This window comes from Prunus avium, chromosome 8 (genome assembly GCF_965620075.1).
Source record: "Prunus avium chromosome 8, drPruAviu1.hap1.1, whole genome shotgun sequence".
NCBI classification, from domain to species: domain Eukaryota; kingdom Viridiplantae; phylum Streptophyta; class Magnoliopsida; order Rosales; family Rosaceae; genus Prunus; species Prunus avium.
The window spans coordinates 30231526-30249472 of NC_142291.1; the positions used below are offsets into that span (position 1 = coordinate 30231526).

The window sequence follows — 17947 nt, forward strand, 5'->3', positions numbered from 1 at the left end:
CCACACCCGGGGGGTGTTGGGCAAAGGCCCTCCGATGCCTAAATTATTTCAATTGAATCCTATAGAAAACAATAGCTAATAGGGTACAGAGATATGTTTATGGTGTAAACTGGGCGGCTGGTGTAGGATTTTCAAAATATTTTTCCAAAATTCATTTGAATATTAAACATGCATTTAATCAAATTAATCGCAGCGGAAGTCTATAGTGGTTGTTTAAATTCAAAAAACAAAACTTCTTCCAAGTATCTTAAGCCATGAACATTGATATGTTTTTCATAAATGAAAATTCAAGAGAAAGGATAAGATCTAATTACCCTTGAAGCAATTATATGAACCAATTTGTGTTTGGTCTTCTCTTGATGATTTCCTCTTTGTTGATCTCCTCTTTGATCTTTGATCTTTCTCCTCCATGTGAGCCACAAAAGTATATGGCTTCTAAGTCTCCACACCAATGGAACCTTGAGATGAGAAGAAGTATCTTGAGAATACTTGGATGCTAGTGCAAGATTCTCAAGATTGGTTTCAATCTAAACCACTTTGAAAGATGAAAGTGTTTCACTCTTGAAAACTCTCTTTTTCTCTCTTTGATCTCCCAAACCCATTTGGTTGATGTTGGATTGTGTTTGTGTGTTGATGAGCTTATGGAAACAATTCCCATACACATTCACTTAAGCATTTTCGGCCAAACCTCATTGGGCTTCCAAAATTGGGCCTTATGACACTTAAACCATAATATTTAGGTGTCTTAAGCCCTTGGGCTTGATACCCAACCATTTGGGCTTTCCGTTAACTATTACTTAGCCCAAATACGTTTTTACACGTAGTAAATCATCCACATCAAATCAATCAAATTGATTTCCTCATTCTCATTTGTATTACTCAAAGTTAACCATTTAAGGTGTGCGATCCATTAGGTTCTAATTAGCAAGGCAGTGGGAAAATATTAGAACTCTTTCTAACCAACTGGAATTAAAACCCCTTTTTAATTCTTCCTTTATTTGGATCGATCACAATCAATCCTAGGACTTCCACAAGCCAAGAGTGACATCTAGCAATATATCAAGGCTACCCAAGCTAACCAGAATAGATGAAGAACCTATTCAGTTGGAATTGCAATGCAATACGGTCCTTCTCTTATACAATGTTTCAAATCATATTATTAGGGTACGGATTGATTATGTCAAACCCCTAATATGATTTACAACCTCATGTGATTCAAAAGAACATGATTAAGAACAACTTTCTAAATCAAGCTCAAAATACTTTGGCCAAAGATTTATTGAATCACATCTTGAAACATTCTCCTTCTTTATCGAAAGTAGAGATTCCTTATTGTACATTCACATGCCCCTATGATGAATTAAGAGATCCCAACAATACTTAAGACAAATCTTTTACGGCTTGCCTTTAAGAGCTATCAAAGATCAATAACGCATCACAGGACAACCATGATGCCTCAGGTCTAAGGACTAATTTGCATTATTGCAACTATGAGTTCTCATTTGACATGTAGACAAATACTCCATATGAGAACTACAGTTGATCGCGTTCAGTGTACTCATTCACTAATGAGCACCCACATACTTGTATTAGTGTCAACTACACAAATGGTTTGAGACTAACCATCCTCCCAATTGAGCATACATAATATGCGCTAATCTTGACGGTTTATCAATGCCCATTTGATAACCTATGATTAGGAACATTTTGGGATGCTACAGTTAGAGATTAAAGGTCTCCCGAATCTAATCTTCTTTAGATTACTTTATCTCTTATTTAGCATACCCTGGACATTTGTTTCTTTATACGATGTAAAAGATAACAAATTAAGTTTGCCCTTTATATATCATATATGAAATGTATTCTAAGGAGATCACATCAAATGTATTGGCTCTTAGGGCACATTTCTAACAGCTGGAGCCTTATGTAAAAGAGAGAAAGAGAGGTGGTGGCTAGGGTTTGTGAGGGGAAGATCTCTACAGAGTTTTAGTAGTAATTCTGACGTACCTCAATCCTTGTGCGTAGCCAAGTATTTACAGGGGGCCTCGACGAGGTTGGTGAGATTGGTGAGGTTGGTGTATTTACGGATTTGATTTATTATGGATTTAAATCAAATCCCTAATTGTGGTAGGTATCCAATCAATTCACAATATGATTAGGTAACTCCTCATTTAATTGGGAAATGTGGTAGGAATCAAATCAGTTTTCAACTTAATTAGGTAATTCTCAATTTAATTGGACATCCCCCAATTAAATTGAGTAACTCCCAATTAGGTTGAGTAATTCCCAATTAGGTCAAATAATCCCCAAATTGAAGGAATTATCTGACCTAGGATTTTGATTTAATTCGATTCCCACACCCCCTAGGCCTCAAAAACCAGTGCAGCAATCCATCTTAGGCAAATGGTGGGCTCCACCAAATTTGAGGGCGACGATGTCATCAATGTAAAATAAAAATAAAAAATTGAAAATTTTTATGAAAAATGCAGAATTTTTTTTTATTTTTATTTATTTTTATATATACATACCTAGCAATTTTTTTTTATATTCAGAAAATGTGAACATATGCAAGGATTTTGGCCTCCCTTATTTGGCTATGCGATGATGATACCGCGTGACATGAATTTAGTTAATTAATTTAAAATTTAATTCTGAATTGAAACCTAATATGTGTTGTATTATAGTTTGAATGAATTCTTTGTAGCACTATATGTCATGTACCACACAATAAGTGATTCATGGAGTTGTTGAGATATTGACTGATACAAAATGCAGATAAGTCGGTCATTGTCTAGTTCCGAGTACACCAAAATATATATATCCAGAACATGTAAAAATTACTCCTTAATTTGAATGCAAGAGCACATAATTATGATGAAAGATTTTGAGTTCCATGCAAGATGCAAGTGAACAGGAATAATTTAGGATAAAAACAGAAGGAAATTTTTTAAAAACATTTCCCGGACATCCACTAGCTGAGTCATTAATTTTTTTTTTTTCAAGTACTTTTTTTAGTAACTTCATTTTGGTTTTTTAGGCTCGGTTTAGAGACTCTTAGGGGGGTGTATTCAATTCTAACTTTTAATGACTTTTAATGAGTTTAAAAGTCTGGAGGTATTCAATTGTGACTTTTAAATAGTCTTTGAAAGTTTAGTTGTATTCAATTGGGAGTTTTAAAGAGTATTTAAAAGTTTTGAGGTATCCAAAATGTTAATGACTTTTAAAGACTTTGTTAAATAAATGACTTTTCAATACTTTTAAAGCTAATTCTTACTACCAAAAGTCTTGATAATTTACACAAGACTTTATATTGTATTGGGAAGCTGAGAAGATAGAAACAAAACGTCTCCTAAACCCTAGCAGCACGCAGACATCTATTTTCTTCAAAGAGCTCTACTTTGGTTTCCCATCTTGTCATCTTCCTCCAGGTTAGTCGTTGAATATTTTTATTATTCTTTCCCTCTGTTAGTCGCATCCATATGCTTATATGTTTGTATACAATATATTATTGTTTGTCAGTGTAGAGCCAAATCAGTGTAGAGTTCTTGTCAGTATTTGTTATTAAGGTGTTCTGTAATATGTTTAGAAAAATGATAATCCCTTTTATATTTATTGAAGAAGGATCCTTCTCCTTTTTGTTGCTGTTAATTAAGGGCTAAAAAGAATATCATTTGTACATGTGACATTGCATCTTAAGACCTATTGAATTATTTGTACATGTTCAGAACAAATATTTGATGATCCGTGGGTAAGAACTGTTAGAAATGTGACCAGGGAATGAAGGAGATAATGTGGAACAAGTCTTTGAAACTCAAGAACAACAACGAGAGAATGCTAATGAATGGAGAGTTGGTATAGCTTCTGACATGTGGAGAAATGCCATGCAAGATAATAACGCAACTCAACGATAATGAGCATTGGAATTTCTAAAGGAATTTTTATTATGGTTTATTCAACGTCATTGAAATGAATGGAACCTTTGTCATTTTTATCATTTTCTAATGTTAAGGACAACTATTCTTTGCTTTTACGTAATTGTATGCCGACTAGTTAATTCAACATAGATAAATGCTATTCGTAAAATAAATATAAAAATAAGTATTTAAAAGTCTATAAAACTCTATGACAAAAGTATATGAAAGTTTGTCACTTTACTTTATAAAGTATGTAAAAGTCATTAAGAATCTGTCAACTCTCGAAAAGTCACTCACTTAAAAAAAGTCTTTAAAGTTAGAATTGGATACACCCCCCTTAATTAGTCAGTACTACTTCAATTTTGTAGTTGGGAGCCAACTACAACAAACAAACAACCTTTTACGTATTGAAAAATCCAACGTGGATGTTATTGATCTGGTGCAAGTCTCTACCATATTTTCAATTTTATTTTGTATTGCTAACACCGTTCTTTCAAGTTTAAAAACTTTTGTTGTGGCTGAATATAATGCTTTTACAATTTTGTAAAAATGTGAAGACTGAACATTAATTAATAAGATTAATACATACTAATGTTGTTTAAATCAAACTAAATACAGTGACACCTTTTTTTTTTTTTATCACCCGTGCAACACGACTGAAAGAACTCTTTATTTTTAAATTATCTTTTACAATCTTATTTTGTTAGATGCTGGTATTACTTCTCTGAAATAATTCAAAGCTTATTTCTCGTCTGTATTTCTCTTGATGTCCGTCTCAACAGTTTCTTTTCATTCAAAAAGAAAATAAACTTTGATGTTTGACTGCCATGTTTTTGTTATGTTGTTCACTATTTGTATGAATTTGGCCTATCAGCTACTTGTTATATGCTTTTTCTGAAGTCTTTGAGCCATCAAAATATAGAGGAAAGGATCATATAACTAGCATTAGAGGCGGACCCACATGAAGGCAGGCAATGCCAATGGCCGTGCCCCAACAATCCCATGAATTACTTCTTAAGCAGCTGTTGCTGCAATATTAGTTCTAATATAACTTGAAATTATGGTAATGGCCCAGTGTGAGAATTGTTTGACTACTTGCAAAACCCAAGGGGAGGTGTCTTATAGCAGTGTAGCTTGGAAATCCAAGTATTGTATCCACAGAGAGTGGTGTAAAGAAAATAACAGAGCTGAAAATTTTAAAGAAAATTTAATTGATTAAAATACTAAGGCATTGGGTTCCACTTTCAACATAAACATGCAATTCATATTAATTTGATCCATAACAGATAATTCCTAAAAGTAATTGTTCATATATTTAATACTCTTTTTAATTTCCTTGAGAAATATTTTAAGCATAACTTGTACCATTTGGCAACAAACTATCAAAAAATAATCTTTACTTATTCTAATAGTTCACTCATCACTCAAAAGCATGAATGTTTTTACCAAACTATAGGAAAAACTTAACTGAACCTATGAATAGATTGAAAACACTCATCAATTAAATAAAGAGAAAAACTACCAATTTTATTTGACAACCATAATAAAAATCATTTACATTAAGCTTAAATTCGGATCAAACTAAATAAATTACACACTTATATTGAAAGCTTCTCCCTAGCTTAGGCTAGGGAGTTAGTTTCCCATAAAAACTAAAATAGAAATTTAAAACTGGAATTAAAAGAATTGCAGGAACGAAAGAGAGAGCTCAAGAGAAGTGAACTCAATACCTAACTCCCACTTCATCTTGCCTATGTTGGTGCGGCTGGCCACAATTCCTTTGCTGAATTTTTTTCTATTTTTTTCTTTCCTTGTGGCAGCTGTAGTACTTCATCCTCTTATTAGTTAATTGGCATTAAATTGGAGATTCATTGGAGTGAACGACACCTCAACGAGCATGTGAACTCAATTTCTTCTTTCTTGCTTCCTTCCCATTTGCATTTGTTAATTGCATTTGCTCCACCTAAAAACAAGAATAAAAAAAAAGACTTAAATAAAATTAACTAAAGCATTAACAATATAAATTTAAGGATAATAAATGTAATAATTATGTGCTCATCGAGAATAAGAAGGGTGGATAACCCCTAAGAAAAAGCAGTCAACATTCACCTTCTTGGCAACAGTCATTGCCTGGAGTGGATGGAAGGCAGGCTACTAGCACGTCGATTGATCATTATGAATTTTGATGGTTGTAAGAGGAGGTGTGCCGCTACCAATTTATAACCAATTTTTAATTGAAAGTTTATCTTGTCATTAAAATTGAAAGATTATTAGACGTCAACCTCAAGGCAATGTTGATTTATACTAAACTATGTTTTCAATTTCCTCCAACATCTTGATATTTTTTTATAACATTTTCATCCCTATAACTATGTACTTTAATCTGGATCATATGACTACCAATGCATTAAAAAATATTGTACAAGATAATAGAGCCAACAACAACAGTTAACACAATATGATGAGAAAGTTAATTCAAAAAGTATGATGGATTGACTTCATGCAGATATCATAATGTTTATATATATAATCTCTCTATCTCTATGTGGGGCCAAATCATTTTGTATTCATGTAAAACAGGTGTCAAGCGCCTTAAACAATAATCTGATGATTGTTTAGATAACAATAATTTGATGATTGTCATGCTTTGAATAACTTTTTTATGTGGTACTATTTCACACAAGTTTTTCTACTGGTTGAGGGGCACCTTCTATAGTGCACCAGGTGCACCCATGCACCATTTGTCCTTTATGATTCTCCCAGATTTTTTAAAAAATTGGTTACCGGTTGTACAAGTTATCAAGTTTCTACTTTTTGAAAATGCAATTGCATAAGGGTCATGCAATTATGCCCTTCCTGTTTGGCAATTGGCATATGATTGGATAGTGATTTACAGTAGTTTGGATATGAGAGTACCATAACATTGTAAGAGGATCCTAAAACTTATAAGTTACAAGATTTGGGTAGCAATTATGCCCTTCTTGTTTGGCAATTGGCATATGATTGGATAGTGATTTACAATAGTTTGGATATGTGAGTACCATAACATTGTAAAAGGATCCTAAAACTTATAAGTTACAAGATTTGGGTAGCGATTTACAAGTTTTTGAACCAGGATTACAACATTAGGGTTCACCTAATCCATAACGTTGTAAATACCCACTTACAAGGATATTGATCCACATTACAAGGAACTGGTAACTCCAGACCATGAGGATGTAAATTAGGTCCTTATTCTAGTAAAATGAGGGTTTACAACACTAAGGGCCGATTTTACAATTTTAGGATACGAGAGTACTGTTCGGTTCATTTTTACACATGATTTTTCATGTTATTCACCCACTATTTTGAGTTAGTTCTTGACATTTTATAGCTTTTTACTTCCTTTTTGTGTTTTCTTAGATTTTGCCTTGGTTGGGATGAAAATGAGCTAAAAGTGCATTATTAGTTATAAATTCTGTTTTTGTTCATTTTCGTAGGTCAACTTCTTGGCCTGGGATCAACATGCTCTGGTGCTCGGATGAGGTCATGATCTTCATGAGACTTGTTCCAATGGATGTTAACTACAACATATCCAAATTTGAGCTCCATTGGACAAGTATTGCCTATCCAACCAATCCATCATGTTACCACAGTTCTGGAAATCCGGATTTGGCCAGCTTTTACCTCCCTTGTGTCATCTTAACTTCTTGTTACCATAACTCTTGGTAACAAGGAATTACATTTGTAAAATAGATATTTTCTGAGCTTTTGGCATCTTTGTGAAGTCAAAGCTCCATCATGGCAAGGGGACAATGGGCTAAGGCTTTATCAAAGGTGGTAGTTTTATATTAAAAGGTAAAAGCTGGAAAGGAGGAGAGAGGGAGGAGAAGTCAAAATTGCAATCTGATATTGGGAGCCTTTTGATCGTGGGAAATCAGGCTATTCCACATTCTACACAACTTGAGAGCAGCTTTTGGGGAGCTAAGAGCAAGGAAGGAGAAGGAGGTGCAGCCAAGGAAGAAAGGAGAAGACTTCCACCATTGAAGACTTCAAGCTTTCATCATTTCCAAATCTGTAAACTCCTTCTAGTTATATTTCGAGTTTGTATTTGGAATAAGTATGAGCAACTAAACTCCATAGCTAGGGCTTAGGTTGAAGCCCTAAACATGATTACCTTATTGTTTTGATGCTTGAGTGTATGAATTTCTAGATGTTGTTGATGAACCCCATTCACTAATTGAATTTTATGATATGTGTTTGCTTCCTTTGCTTAATCACCTTAGGTTGTATGCATGTAGCTAAAGTTGAGAAGTTGTGTAAGATAACCAAGAACACAATTTCTAATTAGCAACAAATGATTGAACTTGTTTAAGTGAGCATCATGTGAATTGGTTTCTTGACAACAATTGATGAATTCCAATTCACCAAATTAATCTATCCTTGATGTGTGTTTTCCTTGATTGATTACCTTTGAAAGCATGCTTCTTGAGGTTGTTGGGATTATGTGTATCTTCATGTTTTCCTAAGCAATAGATGGATGGAGTAAGAACCATCCATGTGAATTGGTTTCTTGAATACCTAATGTAAACACCATGCTATTAGGGTTCTTGTGATGTTCATATTCTCTTTGAACTTAATGGGTTTTCCTTGCAATCGAATCGAAGTACGAACCATACCTAGGTTCGGTTATGAGGAGGGCACAAGTATTGTAGCACGAACCATGCACTTTACGTATATTAGAGAGAATCAATGCGTCTTGAGCCACGACCCATGGTCTTGATTGCGAACATCTTCATCAATACATTTAGAGTTCATCACTTGAGTATCCATGAACATGGGTAGAATTGTTTAGGGTGGATTCCGAAACCCTAGTGTTTGTTACATTTTAATTTCACATTTTGATAATTCATCTCTGCCATTCACATTTAAATTCAAAGTCCATTTACTTTCATGCAATAGAAATAGGTCACTTGAACCAAATCAAAAAACCCCCCCAATGTGTGTGTGAGTTGCGTGTTTGACACGTTTTGTGTCTTTGTCACTGAATTTTGTTTGTTTCCGTAATTGTTTTGGACTTTTGGTCCGCGTTGTGTTCTTGCATTTTCTGTTCTGATTCCAACCGTATAAAGAACGTGAATTTTGGATAAACGGTTGGAAAGTTATAGGTCAAAAACTGGACAGAGGTCGAAACTGAAAAACAGAGAAACGAATCTGTCCAAATGGTGATAAACGGGTGATAGAAAGTGCTGTTTGTGTTTTTCTTTGTTTTCTTGTGTTGTTTCATTTCTTTTATCTTCCTTACTTCATTTTTAGTTTCCAATTTGTATTGTGTTTGTGTGTTGTGTAAAATTAGTGTTCTTTACGTACTCAAATTAGAACTTATAGGAAACCGACAAGTTCTTCGTGGGATCGACCCCGTACTTACATAATCTATACTTCATTAGATTCGTGCACTTGCGGGTATTTTTAATTGGTTGTTTGCACATTAATTTGTGTCCTTTTAGGAATGCAACAAGTACCATAACCTTGTAAAGAGGATCCAAAAACATGTAAGTTACACGATTTGGGTAGTGATTTACAAGTTTTTGTACCACGATTACAACGTTAGGGTTCTCATAATCCTTAATGTTGTAAATCCTTATTTTACAAGGATATGGATCAAAATTACAAAGAATAGGCAAGTCCGGACCATGAGAATGTAAATTGGGGTCCTTATTGTAGTAAAATGAGGGTTTACAATATTAAGGGCCGATTTTACAATGGTTGGTATACGAGGGTACCATAACGTTGTAAAAATGATCCATAAAGTTGTAAGTTACACAATTTAGGTAGTGATTTACAGGTTTTTGCACCACGTTTACAACATTAGGGTTTTCATAATCCTTAATGTTGTAAATCCTTATTTTACAAGGATATGGATCCAAATTACAAAGAATAGGCAAGTCCGGACCATAAGGATGTAAATTGGGGTCCTTATTGTAGTAAAATGAGGGTTTACAATATTAAGGGTCGATTTTACAATGGTTGGGATACGAGGGTACCATAACGTTGTAAAAAGGATCCATAAACTTGTATGTTACACAATTTAGGTAGTGATTTACAGGTTTTTGCACCACGTTTACAACATTAGGGTTCTCATAATCCTTAACGTTGTAAATCCTTATTTTACAAGGATATGAATCTAAATTACAAAGAATAGGCAAGTCCGGACCATGATGATGTAAATTGGGGTCCTTATTGTAGTAAAATGAGGGTTTACAATATTAAGGGCCGATTTTACAATGGTTGGGATACGAGGGTACCATAACGTTGTAAAAAGGATCCATAAACTTGTAAGTTACACAATTTAGGTAGTGATTTACAGGTTTTTGCACCACGTTTACAACATTAGGGTTCTCATAATCCTTAATGTTGTAAATCCTTATTTTACAAGGATATGGATCCAAATTACAAAGAATAGGCAAGTCCGGACCATGAGGATGTAAATTGGGGTCCTTATTGTAGTAAAATGAGGGTTTACAATATTAAGGGCCGATTTTACAATGGTTGGGATACGAGGGTACCATAACGTTGTAAAAAGGATCCATAAACTTGTAAGTTACACAATTTAGATAGTGATTTACAGGTTTTTGCACCATGTTTACAACATTAGGGTTCTCATAATCCTTAACGTAGTAAATCCTTATTTTACAAGGATATGGATCCATATTACAAAGAATAGGCAAGTCCGGACCATGAGCATGTAAATTGGGGTCCTTATTGTAGTAAAATGAGGGTTTACAATATTAAGGGCCGATTTTACAATGGTTAGGATACGAGGATACCATAACGTTGTAAAAAGGATCCATAAACTTGTAAGTTACACAATTTAGGTAGTGATTTACAGGTTTTTGCACCACATTTACAACATTAGGGTTCTCATAAATTAGGTGGTAATAGTGGACATTAGGGATGTAAATTGGGTCCTTATTCTAGTAAACAATGGTTAAGGATGAATTTTACAATCTTATGGAACATAAATGTCCAAAATAGAGTAATACGAGACCTTAATATTGTAAACATTTGTGTTTACAAGTATAAAGATCTAATTTCAAACAGATGGTTTGTCAATTGCATTATACTTGTTCAATTTCCTACACTCTGTTTGTCAATTGCATTATACTTGTTCAATTTCCATCTGACTGTTTGTCAATTGAGTTATTTCCTTTTCCTGAAAATAGGCAACATGTCTTCCATGGCATAATTAATATGAAAATAAATGGATACACATCAATTGTATTTAGTAGAAATATAAACATACAATTAAATTATGAAGGATTAGTCCTTACTGAGAGATTCTACATTTCATAATTGTGCACATATAATGGCAATTGCGCGACAAGAATGCAAAGAGACTATTCTGTTTGTCAGTTGCAAGACTATAACGCAATTAGACGTAACTGTTTATCAATTGTAATCACAAATCACATATGTTCTCAAAATGTAAGAGGCTACCAATAACATGGCAATATGGATACAATCATTGCAAAATAGGACTAACCAATGGATTCAAAATGACATATTGAAGTACCTCTTACATTTCCATTACCAAAATGCAAGGCAACAAATATCATGCCATTTGCATTACAATTAATAAATTATATCTAATGTTTTTCAAATGAGTCACAAACTTTTCAACATCAACAATATGCCCAACATTAAAGAAGAGAATTGCATATATAGTACGTGAAATATGTTCAAATTTCTCGAAGGTCTTTGTACTTGGTTGTATAAAATGGGTCATTCAGGGTTTGTAATCTTGGTGCAAAAACGTGTAAATTGGAACTCAAATCTTGTAATCCACGAGATTAAGGATCCATTTTACATGTTTATGGAACGCTTATATCCAAAAAATTGTAGTTTATGAATGCACTTTATAAGTTTATGGAACCTTGACGTTCAAGTAATTGTAAAAAGGGTCTTTGATATTGTAAACCGTTGTGTTTACAAGAATAAGGACCACATTTACTTCTCCAATGTCCATCCTTACCTCAAAGAAACTAAAGTGTTAGTTCATAGAACACTAAATAATGCTTTGGTTTGTTTAGAAACAAACAAAAGCTTTTGTTTGATTTTTTTTTTTTTTTTTGAAGTGTCAAAATTATATATATTTTTTAAAAAGACTGTCAATAACATGGCAACATGCATACACTAATCTCAAAATACAACTTTATGGTACAATGCCCATTCACAATGCTAATGAGACGATTGTTTCAATTGGCACATAAACTATGATATAACAGTCAAATTTACTTTAAAAGCTTATTCTCAATGGTACTATATCCTCATCAAAGCCAACATAAACTTCATTCATCTAATTGAAAGTATTGTTCAATACATTCACTTTACATAACCAATAATTATAAATCTAAAATCTCAAGTCATTATGTATATAATATAAAAAATACAATCTCTAGATACAAATGAAAATATTACAAATTCAAGTAGCCAAATAAATAGACTCCAAAATAGTATATTAGTCTTGTACTTGGCCTAATTCTTTACCCCAACCTGAAAAACAATCACAAAACTATAAATAAAATGAATGGGAAACATAAAGCCATGTGTTAATATGAAAACAATTACAAAGACATCATTGTAAACAAAAAAAGAACAAACCTACAACATAATTAATTTGAATAACAGAAAGTAATATGCCAATTTGGGGTAGATATTTGTTCTTTTCTTTTTTCTTTTTTCTACTTTTTTGGATTGTATAACGATCATCAATCTTATAGGCTTTGAATATCAAACAAAAAGTGCAAAGAAAGCAGCCAAAAGTTGGGACCAACTTCAACCATTATCTCCAAGGCCATGTACAATTGCCACTCAAGCAGTCTGTTTTTGCAAATTGAAAATGCAATTATGTGGTTTTTGTTTGTCGATTGCCAACTTGACATGGCTGAAGACTAGGACTTTCCCTCGTCACTCTCGTCTTCAATTCAGCCCCATGCCTTACGTCAAGCTCATACTTCCTTTATTTTGCGACAACATAGCCACCTTATGTTGCCAATTGACAAACATGCACTATGTAATTGTTAATCTTTTTTTTTTTTTGAAAAGAAACAAGTATGTTAAAACAATAAAATTTAGTGCTTTTAACCATTCTAATCACACAAAACCTAAGGGAACTATTATTAAAAATATATATAAATATTAACATACCAATTAACTTTTACTTTCATTGCAAGTGTTAATATCTTAGTCACAAGTAATAACAAACATTTATGAACATGCGGTAATTGAAATGCAATTGAATTTACAAAATCCAATTGGCAGACAAAAAGCAGGTAATTGAATATGTGAAATCTAATTTCTCTGGGCATATATGAAGCAAATCCTACAAAATTCTCACCCAATAACAAGGATTTTTCTTTTTCGATAACAAAAATATTAGATTAGCAGAAAGTCAACACCTTTTTTTCTTTTCAAAACCATGTATACAAATAGCAAGCTAAAAAAACCTTAGCAAAACATTAAGAAATAATTTTCTTTTCTTCTTTTGGTGTGAACCAAATATTTCATAATTGAAAAATACATAAGAAATCTTACTTTTTTGTCATTACATAAGCAATCTTACTAAGTTGTTAATCATCCTCGTTGTCCTTTCGGTTCAAGCACCAGTAGAGGCTCTGCAACACCAACACCCACCAACTTGTTAAATACAAAATTAATTATACTAATTCATATTAAGGGCTAATTAAAGAAAGTAATCTTGATGGAAGAGAAAGACATAAAATTGACCTGCCAAATGGTCCAATGGAACAAACTCTTTGGGGTTGCAATGGTGAGGGAGAGAGATACACGCTTATGATGTGGCATGAGGAATTCTGGCTGAATGTGCGGTCAAATATAGTTCAGAAGAGCTTAAAACACAAAAAAAGAGGAAAAGAAAGTACTCACAACCTACCTTTTCCAACAATAATCCATGATTAGAATAATGAGGAAGGGTCAGATGACACTAATATGCGCAGCTCAGCTCAACTTTGCCTCTGCAATCAAATCAGACCATGCTTTTGGGTAATTTCCTTTCCTTATAAACATACAAGGAATTGACAAAACAGAACAAATTATGCTATAATTGTTATGAAAAATTCTAATTCTAACACATGCAGGTGTGATCTGAGGGTGTTAAGTGCTGCAAATGAATTTTTCATACTGAAGCATCATGGGCTAATGGATTGTTTATCAGAAATCAACACCAACCCATGCATTATTGATGAACAGGGCAGGCTTAGAATCTTACCCTACCATGATTTCCACTCATCTTCTTATGGCTGTACCATTTGCCCTCCCAGCATGTGCAAGGTGATTAAACTAAACTAATTGTATATATTTAGCTACCCCAAAATCAAAATCACAAATTTAATTATATTGGTTTAGTATGTTTGTGGGGTTTCTTTTGTTACAGGGTCTAATACTGGAAAAGATTCAAGCTTCTGTTGCAACAGATGGGAAGAAACATAAATAGTTAATCTATGTTGGGGATGGAGCTCCTGATTTTTGTGCAGGTTTGAAGCTCGACGAAGGAGATTTTCTGATGCCAAGGAGGGATTTTCCTATCTAGGACTTAATTTCTGCCAATCCATTGTTTACTAAGGCCAAAAGTTACGAATGGAATGAGTGTGATGAGCTCTGGGCTGTCTTGCTCAACATAGTTAATACATTCTTCACTGAAATGGGGTTGTCTTGCTAAACTCAGATGGGGTTCTCTTGCTTTTTCATTCAAGTACTCTATCCTAATTTGAGGATTTTAAAGTGAGGTTGATCATAAGCCCACTAACCCTAACCCCAAATCAATTGATTAAAAGTTAGCTCCAAAACTGAAGAACCCTAAATTGACCCATAGAAGCATAACTAGAGAGAAAGAGGAAGGAAAAGACTCACCTGATGACAGATCGATTTCCAGAGCACAGAGAATGATGAAGCAAATAGATAGAGACGGAGAGTGAGAGCAAGAGGGAGCGAGAGCGAGAGAGTGACTTCAAGATCGACAAATTGATATCCAATAGTTGCCGTTGTTCGAACCAAGAAGCCCAACTGAAGAAGAGAGAGCAACAATGGAACAAAGACTGACAACGCCAAGAAGAAGAAGAGAGAGGCGAGTCGCAGGAGTCTCTGAGCATTCTTGCTTTTGTTTTGTTATTGTTTCAGATTTCTTTATTTTCTATTGTTTTTGTTTTGGTTTTCTTTTACCTGGAGCAACCCATTTAACCGGTCACTTACTATCAACGGTGTAGATTACCCCACATCCCACAATAGCTTATCCAATGGTTTATAATAGTGGCGCATCCATGCGCAGGGCGCACCGTAGAATTTTCCCTGGTTGAGGCATCTTGCTCGGGTTTAATTTTGTACTTCACCTTTTGATCCAAAAGGGACAAAAAATAATGATCAAAGACAACAACAAAATATTGTTTTTTTTTTTTGAATAAAAGACAAAACACAATATTTTTATATGGGTGAGAAACCCTACACAACTGTCCATCCAAAAACCATACGCATTCAATCTCTTCAATTACTATTATAGGGTTTTGGTTTCCTAGCCTCTTCTTGAACTATGTCTACTAGGGGTGTAAGTTGGATTGGAAAATCCGATTCCGACCGATTCCGGTCCGAATATTTCCAAAAAAATCCGACTCCGATAAATTCGATATCCGAAAATGCCGAATCCGATATTTCCGATAAATGCCGAAAATTCCGCAATTCCAATCCGAAAAATTCCGAAGTTCTCCGAACCCATTCCGATCCGATTTTTCCAACTTGATTCCAAAAAATTCCGAGTTTCTAATTAAAATTGTATTATTTTTAGTTTATAGGTCTTATATATGTTTCATTTCTTATTTGTTATATTTTAGTACCCACATACAAATATTCATACATACTAAACATAGGCTTGGCAAAAAAATATACTAAACATAGTAGTATATAACTTTAAGACTATGGGTAATATATAGTAATATACTAAACATAGTAATATATATTTGGCAAATATGCATAATGTGTGCTTGTTATATCCAAACGTACTACAAATATGGTAAATGTAGGGAGTATCATATCATACTATTATATTTTGTATTCTATGTATGTATGTATTTTTAAAATTTTACACTATCTTCATTTAAAATTTTAATTATAAAATTATTTTATATATACATGAAATACAACACATAAGATAAGTATGTTAAGTGAATCTTAATAATTGTAGTATTCCAATTGCCTAGAGCAATAACACTCTTTACACATGTTCATGCCCACAAGAATCTAAAACTAACGTGATGGTCACTTGACTATAACTTGAGCATCAATTGATTGATGAATGTGAATCCATCTTTAGCATTTGAATCAATAAATTTTCATTCACATGATCAGAGCATGATGATGTTTGAAGGAGAAGATTTGACTGTTTTGGATATAATTTGATTGGATTGTTTGATCATTTGACGGAGAAAGGCTTTGATCATAGACTGAAACCAAAAACGCATAAAATAAGGATAGTTGGTTTTGATATACCATCCATAGGTTTTGGATGCATAGGTGTTCTTTTTCTATGAAAGTTATTGGAGTTGTTGGAGTCCCATTTCTGAGAGTTGTTGGAATCCCACATCGATTGAAAACATAGACTTCAGATGTTTTCTTCTTTATAAATATCTTTACCCCAATTCAGTACTTGAATAGACTTCAAGTTCAGCCTACAATCTTAAGTGGGCTCGACAGGTCATTATTTAGTAGTATTTATGAAGTCTCTAGTTGGGTTTCTTAATTAATGCCTAATTGGGCTTCTTGATAGAAAGCCTAATTGGGATCTTAATATTATTTTTTTTGTTAGTTACGTATAATATTGATATGAATTTGTTCTAAAGAATTTGAAACTTCGGAATCAGAAAGTTTCAAAAAAATTCGGAATTTTTCGGAATCGGAACAATATTATACGAATTTGTTTTGAAGAATTTGAAACTTCGGAATTGGAAAGTTCCGAAAAATTCCGGAATTTTTCGGAATCGGAATCGAAAGTGTTTAAGGAATTCCGAAAGATTTTGGACGGAAATTGGAATGGCTGTTTCCGATCCGATCCGGCCGAATTGCAGCCCTAATGTCTACTATTTAAAGGGTTAAACTTCACTCTTGAGATATTAAACTTGTTTAAAAGATAATTAGAATGCTAGGGTGGGCAAGAAACCACCCGAACCATTTACGTCGCTAAATCAAATCAATTCAAATTGTTTGGTTTGATTTTATACCAAATAAGTGTAATTTTGAACTGAACCAACCAATGTAACTAGTATACTATAAAAAAAAATGATTTGATTAATTGACCTAAGTGATATTATTCTTATCCACATGGCGTCTTGTGATTGGAAGTCAAAATATTTGTTCCCACAATCACAATTGGAAGTCTTAAATATCATTTCTTTCTGTTAAAACTTGCCACGTTGAAATTTGCGATGCTCTTAGTTTTATTTAGGACGGCAAACAAATTCAATCAGTGACCAAACTGTAGGTTCATATCTTAATTCAGATATCATTTTCTCTCGACGAGTTTTGATTGGTTTGATTGCGTTTTCAGTGCTTATGTATGCTACTTTTGTCTTCTTTTTCAGGATACATTGATTTCATTTGCGGTCTTTTTCCTCTAAATTATTCTTACAAAACTGATTAGCTAATAATTTTGTCCTCTTCATTAGTTAGTTGATAGCCCTATCAGTAATCAAATGTTTGAAAGTTATGATCACTATGAAAATAATTTAGGGAAGTACAGTTAAATACCACTATTACGGTAGTAAAATTCTCAAAAAGCATTATTTTTGTAACAAACTAACAATATCGACAGTATCAACAGACTATTTATAATTGTCATATCAAAATTATAGGAGATTATTTACTATTGAAATAATAAGATATTATCGACAACATATTAAGATGATATCAATGTGATGAAATTATTTGCTACAGTACAGTACAATAATATAGACAACATAAGTTGCTCACATAATTTATGAATTTTTTTTTTT

General features: G+C 33.3%; 1 long non-coding RNA gene across 1 annotated transcript; it reads right to left on the bottom strand.

Moving 5' to 3' along the window:
- Positions 1-12265: 12265 nt before the first annotated feature.
- LOC148292521 (uncharacterized) lies at positions 12266-15202 on the bottom strand. The gene is made up of 5 exons (XR_015826210.1): positions 14823-15202; positions 13846-13927; positions 13680-13769; positions 13488-13567; positions 12266-12446 (listed from the first exon to the last, which is right to left on the bottom strand). It is a non-coding gene; the product is annotated as an uncharacterized LOC148292521 (long non-coding RNA).
- Positions 15203-17947: the final 2745 nt, after the last annotated feature.